The sequence below is a fragment of the Dermacentor andersoni genome, chromosome 4 (genome assembly GCF_023375885.2).
Source record: "Dermacentor andersoni chromosome 4, qqDerAnde1_hic_scaffold, whole genome shotgun sequence".
Lineage (NCBI taxonomy): Eukaryota > Metazoa > Arthropoda > Arachnida > Ixodida > Ixodidae > Dermacentor > Dermacentor andersoni.
This window is the reverse complement of record NC_092817.1, coordinates 199,458,779-199,466,286: the sequence shown is the minus strand read 5'-3', so window position 1 is coordinate 199,466,286 and position 7,508 is coordinate 199,458,779.

Sequence of the window (7,508 nt, the reverse complement as noted above, 5' to 3'; positions counted from 1 at the left end):
TGCGGCGGTTCTCTTCTCCACATCCAGACACCTATTAATTGATACAAATGCAAAGAAAAGAAGCTGCGAACATGCACAGCGAGCACCGTGGCGTCGAAGCACAAACGGATGGACGCGGACGCGGCGGTTCTCTTTTCCAGCTCCAGGCACCTAATAATTGCTACAAATGCAAAGACGCCACAAACATGCACAGCGAGCACCGCGGCATCGAAGCGCAAATGGAAAGTGCGCGGACGCGGCGATTGTCTTCTCCACCTCCAAGCGGCTATTATTTTCTACAAATGCAAAGAAGAGACGCAGCGAACTTGCACAGGGAACACCGCGGCGTCGAAGCAAAAATGGAAAGGGCGCGGACGCAGCGATTCTGTTCTCCACCTCCAAGCGTTTATTAATTTCTACAAATGCAAAGAAGAGAGGCAGCGAACATGCACAGCGAGCACCGTGTCGTCGAAGCACAAACGCGTGGACGCGGACGTGGCGGTTGTCTTCTCCAGCTCCAGGTGCCTATTAATTGCTACAAATGCAAAGAAAAGACGCCGCGAACATGCACAGCGAGCACCGTGGCGTCGAAGCACAAACGGATTGACGCGGACGTGGCGGTTCTCTTCTCCACCTCCAGGCGCCTATTAATTGCTACACATGCAAAGAAAAGACGCCGAGAACATGCACAGCGAGCACCGAAGCGTCGAAGCACAAACGGAGGGACGCGGACGCGGCTGTTCTCTTCTCCACATCCAGTTGCCTATTAATTGCTACAAATGCAAAGAAAAGACGCCGCGAACATGCACAGCGAGCATCGTGGCGCCGAAGCACAAATGGATGGACGCGGACGTGGCGGTTCTCTTCTCCACCTCCAGGCGCCTATTAATTGCTAATTATGGAAAGAAAAGACGCCGAGAACATGCACAGCGAGCACCGTAACGTCGAAGCACAAACGGAGGGACGCGGACGCGGCGGTTCTCTTCTCCACATCCAGGCGCCTACTAATTGCCACAAATGCAAAGAAAAGACGCCGCGAACATGCACAGCGAGCACCGTAGCGTCGAAGCACAAACGGATGGACGCGGACGCAGCGGTTCTCTTTTCCACCTCCAAACGTTTATTAATTTCTACAAAAGCAAAGAAGAGACGCCACGAACTTGCACAGCGAGCACCCTGGCGTCGAAGCACAAATGGAAAGGGTGCGGACGCGGTGATTTTCTTCTCCACCTCCGAGCGCCTATTATTTTCTAGAAATGCAAGGAAGAGACCCCGCGAACATGCACATCGAGCACCGTGGCGTCGAAGCACAAATGGAAAGGGTGCGGACGCGGCGATTCTCTTCTCCACCTCCAAGCGTTTATTAATTTCTACAAATTCAAAGAAGAGACGCCGCGAACTTGCACAGCGAGCACCGTGGCATCGAAGCACAAATGGAAAGTGCGCGGAAGCGGCGATTGTCTCCACCACCTCCAAGCGCCTATTATTTCCTAGAAATGCAAAGAGAGGTCGCGAACATGCACAGCGAGCACCGTGGCGTCGAAGCTTCCAATGGAAAGTGCGCGGACGCGGCCATTGTCTTCTCCACCTCCAAGCGCCTATTATTTTCTAGACATGCAAGGAAGAGACGTCGCGAACATGCACAGGGAGCACCGTGGCGTCGAAGCCCAAATGGCAAGTGCGCGGACGCAGCGATTGTCTTCTCCACCTCCAAGCGTTTATTAATTTCTACAAATGCAAAGAAGAGACGCCGCGAACTTGCACAGCGAGCACCGTGGCGTCGAAGCACAAATGGAAAGTGCGCGGACGCGGCTATTATCTTCTCCACTTCCAAGCCTTTATTAATTTCTACAAATGGAAAGGAGAGACGCCGCGAACATGCACAGCGAGCACCGTGGCGTCGAAGCACAAATGGAAAGTGCGCGGACGCGGCGATTGTCTTCTCCACCTCCAAGCGGCTATTATTGTCTAGAAATGCAAACAAGAGACGCAGCGAACTTGCACAGGGAGCACCGCGGCGTCGAAGCAAAAATGGAAAGGGCGCGGACGCAGCGATTCTGTTCTCCACCTCCAAGCGTTTATTAATTTCTACAAATGCAAAGAAGAGAGGCAGCGAACATGCACAGCGAGCACCGTGGCGTCGAAGCACAAACGCGTGGACGCGGACGTGGCGGTTGTCTTCTCCAGCTCCAGGCGCCTAATAATTGCTACAAATGCAAAGAAAAGACGCCGCGAACATGCACAGCGAGCACCGTGGCGTCGAAGCACGAACGGATTGACGCGGACGTGGCGGTTCTCTTCTCCACCTCCAGGCGCCTATTAATTGCTACACATGCAAAGAAAAGACGCCGAGAACATGCACAGCGAGCACCGTAGCGTCGAAGCACAAACGGAGGGACGCGGACGCGGCTGTTCTCTTCTCCACATTCAGTTGCCTATTAATTGCTACAAATGCAAAGAAAAGACGCCGCGAACATGCACAGCGAGCATCGTGGCGCCGAAGCACAAATGGATGGACGCGGACACGGTGGTTCTCATATCCACCTCCAGATGCCTATAATTGCTACACATGGAAAGAAAAGACGCCGCGAACATGCACAGCGAGCACCGTGGCGTCGAAGCACAAACGGATGGACGCGGACGCGGCGGTTCTCTTTTCCAGCTCCAGGCACCTAATAATTGCTACAAATGCAAAGACGCCGCAAACATGCACAGCGAGCGCCGCGGCATCGAAGCGCAAATGGAAAGTGCGCGGACGCGGCGATTGTCTTCTCCACCTCCACGCGGCTATTATGTTCTAGAAATGCAAAGAAGAGACGCCGCGAACTAGCACAGGGAGCATCGCGGCGTCGAAGCAAAAATGGAAAGGGCGCGGACGCAGCGATTCTGTTCTCCACCTCCAAGCGTTTATTAATTTCTACAAATGCAAAGAAAAGACGCCGAGAACATGCACAGCGAGCACCGAAGCGTCGAAGCACAAACCGAGGGACGCGGACGCGGCTGTTCTCTTCTCCACATCCAGTTGCCTATAAATTGCTACAAATGCAAAGAAAAGACGCCGCGAACATGCACAGCGAGCACCGTAGCGTCGAAGCACAAACGGGGGGACGCGGACGCGGCGGTTCTCTTCTCCACATCCAGGCGCCTACTAATTGCTACAAACGCAAAGAAAAGACGCCGCGAACATGCACAGCGAGCACCGTGGCGTCGAAGCACAAACGGATGGACGCGGACGCAGCGGTTCTCTTTTCCACCTCCAAACGTTTATTAATTTCTACAAATGCAAAGAAGAGACGCCGCGAACTTGCACAGCGAGCACCCTGGCGTCGAAGCACAAATGGAAAGGGTGCGGACGCGGTGATTTTCTTCTCCACCTCCAAGCGCCTATTATTTTCTAGAAATGCAAGGAAGAGACCCCGCGAACATGCACATCGAGCACCGTGGCGTCGAAGCACAAATGGAAAGGGTGCGGACGCGGCGATTCTCTTCTCCACCTCCAAGCGTTTATTATTTTCTACAAATGCAAAGAAGAGACGCCGCGAACTTGCACAGCGAGCACCGTGGCGTCGAAGCACAAATGGAAAGTGCGCGGAAGCGGCGATTGTCTCCTCCACCTCCAAGCGCCTATTATTTTCTAGAAATGCAAAGAAGAGAGGTCGCGAACATGCACAGCGAGCACCGTGGCGTCGAACCACCAATGGAAAGTGCGCGGACGCAGATATTGTCTTCTCCAACTCCAAGCGCCTATTATTTTCTAGACATGCAAGGAAGAGACGCCGCGTACAGGCACAGGGAGCACCGCGGTGTTGAAGCACAAATGGAAAGTGCGCGGACGCGGCGATTGTCTTCTCCACCTCCAAGCGCCTATTATTTTCTAGAAATGCAAGAAAGAGACGTCGCGAACATGCACAGGGAGCACCGTGGTGTCGAAGCACAAATGGAAAGTGCGCGGACGCGGCGATTGTCTTCTCCACCTCCAAGCGTTTATTAATTTCCACAAATGCAAAGAAGAGACGCCGCGAACTTGCACAGCGAGCACCGTGGCGTCGAAGCACAAATGGAAAGTGCGCGGACGCGGCTATTATCTTCTCCACTTCCAAGCCTTTATTAATTTCTACAAATGGAAAGGAGAGACGCTGCGAACATGCACAGCGAGCACCGTGGCGTGGAAGCACAAATGGAAAGTGCGCGGACGCGGGGATTGTCTTCTCCACCTCCAAGCGTTTATTAATTTCTACAAATGTAAAGAAGAGACGCCGCGAACATACACAGCGAGCACCGTGGCGACGAAGCACAAATGGAAAGTGTGCGAACGCGGCGATTTTCTTCTCCACCTCTAACCGTTTATTAATTTCTACAAATGCAAAGAAGAGACGCCGCGACCTTGAAGAGCGAGCACCGTGGCGTCGAAGCACAAATGGAGAGTGCGCGGACGCGGCGATTGTCTTCTCCACATCCAAGCGTTTATTATTTTCCAGAAATGCGAAGAAGAGACGCCGCGAACATACAAAACGAGCACAGTGGCGTCGAAGCACAAATGGAAAGTGCGCGAATTCGGCGATTGTCTCCTGCACCTCCAAGCGTTTATTAATTTCTACAAATGCAATGAAGAGACGCCGCGAACTTGCACAGCGAGCACCCTGGCGTCGAAGCACAAATGGAAAGGGTGTGGACGCGGTGATTTTTTTCTCCACCTCCAAGCGCCTATTATTTTCTAGAAATGCAAGGAAGAGACCCCGCGAACATGCGCAGCGAGGACCGTGGCGTCGAAGCACAAACGGATGGACGCGGACGCAGCGGTTCTCTTTTCCACCTCCAAACGTTTATTAATTTCTACAAATGCAAAGAAGAGACGCCGTGAACTTGCACAGCGAGCACCCTGGCGTCGGCACAAATGGAAAGGGTGGGGACGCGGCGGTTCTCTTCTCCACATCCAGGCGCCTATTATTTGCTACACATGCAAAGAAAAGACGCCGCGAACATGCACAGCGAGCACCGTAGCGTCGAAGCACAAAAGGAGGGAGCCGGACGCGGCGGTTCTCTTCTCCACATCCAGGCGCCTATTAATTGCTACAAATGCAAAGAAAAGACGCCGCGAACTTGCACAGCGAGCACCCTGGCGTCGAAGCACAAATGGAAAGGGTGCGGACGCGGCGGTTCTCTTCTCCACATCCAGGCGCCTATTAATTGCCACAAATGCAAAGAAAAGACGCCGCGAACATGCACAGCGAGCACCGTAGCGTCGAAACACAAACGGAGGGACGCGGACGCGGCGGTTCTCTTCCTACATCCAGGCGCCTATTAATTGCTACAAATGCAAAGAAAAGACGCCGCGAACATGCACAGCGAGCACCGTAGCGTCGAAGCACAAACGGAGGGACGCGGACGCGGCGGTTCTCTTCTCCACATCCAGGCGCCTATTAATTGCTACAAAAGCAAAGAAGAGACGCCACGAACTTGCACAGCGAGCACCCTGGCGTCGAAGCACAAATGGAAAGGGTGCGGACGCGGTGATTTTCTTCTCCACCTCCGAGCGCCTATTATTTTCTAGAAATGCAAGGAAGAGACCCCGCGAACATGCACATCGAGCACCGTGGCGTCGAAGCACAAATGGAAAGGGTGCGGACGCGGCGATTCTCTTCTCCACCTCCAAGCGTTTATTAATTTCTACAAATTCAAAGAAGAGACGCCGCGAACTTGCACAGCGAGCACCGTGGCATCGAAGCACAAATGGAAAGTGCGCGGAAGCGGCGATTGTCTCCACCACCTCCAAGCGCCTATTATTTCCTAGAAATGCAAAGAGAGGTCGCGAACATGCACAGCGAGCACCGTGGCGTCGAAGCTTCCAATGGAAAGTGCGCGGACGCGGCCATTGTCTTCTCCACCTCCAAGCGCCTATTATTTTCTAGACATGCAAGGAAGAGACGTCGCGAACATGCACAGGGAGCACCGTGGCGTCGAAGCCCAAATGGCAAGTGCGCGGACGCAGCGATTGTCTTCTCCACCTCCAAGCGTTTATTAATTTCTACAAATGCAAAGAAGAGACGCCGCGAACTTGCACAGCGAGCACCGTGGCGTCGAAGCACAAATGGAAAGTGCGCGGACGCGGCTATTATCTTCTCCACTTCCAAGCCTTTATTAATTTCTACAAATGGAAAGGAGAGACGCCGCGAACATGCACAGCGAGCACCGTGGCGTCGAAGCACAAATGGAAAGTGCGCGGACGCGGCGATTGTCTTCTCCACCTCCAAGCGGCTATTATTGTCTAGAAATGCAAACAAGAGACGCAGCGAACTTGCACAGGGAGCACCGCGGCGTCGAAGCAAAAATGGAAAGGGCGCGGACGCAGCGATTCTGTTCTCCACCTCCAAGCGTTTATTAATTTCTACAAATGCAAAGAAGAGAGGCAGCGAACATGCACAGCGAGCACCGTGGCGTCGAAGCACAAACGCGTGGACGCGGACGTGGCGGTTGTCTTCTCCAGCTCCAGGCGCCTAATAATTGCTACAAATGCAAAGAAAAGACGCCGCGAACATGCACAGCGAGCACCGTGGCGTCGAAGCACGAACGGATTGACGCGGACGTGGCGGTTCTCTTCTCCACCTCCAGGCGCCTATTAATTGCTACACATGCAAAGAAAAGACGCCGAGAACATGCACAGCGAGCACCGTAGCGTCGAAGCACAAACGGAGGGACGCGGACGCGGCTGTTCTCTTCTCCACATTCAGTTGCCTATTAATTGCTACAAATGCAAAGAAAAGACGCCGCGAACATGCACAGCGAGCATCGTGGCGCCGAAGCACAAATGGATGGACGCGGACACGGTGGTTCTCATATCCACCTCCAGATGCCTATAATTGCTACACATGGAAAGAAAAGACGCCGCGAACATGCACAGCGAGCACCGTGGCGTCGAAGCACAAACGGATGGACGCGGACGCGGCGGTTCTCTTTTCCAGCTCCAGGCACCTAATAATTGCTACAAATGCAAAGACGCCGCAAACATGCACAGCGAGCGCCGCGGCATCGAAGCGCAAATGGAAAGTGCGCGGACGCGGCGATTGTCTTCTCCACCTCCACGCGGCTATTATGTTCTAGAAATGCAAAGAAGAGACGCCGCGAACTAGCACAGGGAGCATCGCGGCGTCGAAGCAAAAATGGAAAGGGCGCGGACGCAGCGATTCTGTTCTCCACCTCCAAGCGTTTATTAATTTCTACAAATGCAAAGAAAAGACGCCGAGAACATGCACAGCGAGCACCGAAGCGTCGAAGCACAAACCGAGGGACGCGGACGCGGCTGTTCTCTTCTCCACATCCAGTTGCCTATAAATTGCTACAAATGCAAAGAAAAGACGCCGCGAACATGCACAGCGAGCACCGTAGCGTCGAAGCACAAACGGGGGGACGCGGACGCGGCGGTTCTCTTCTCCACATCCAGGCGCCTACTAATTGCTACAAACGCAAAGAAAAGACGCCGCGAACATGCACAGCGAGCACCGTGGCGTCGAAGCACAAACGGATGGACGCGG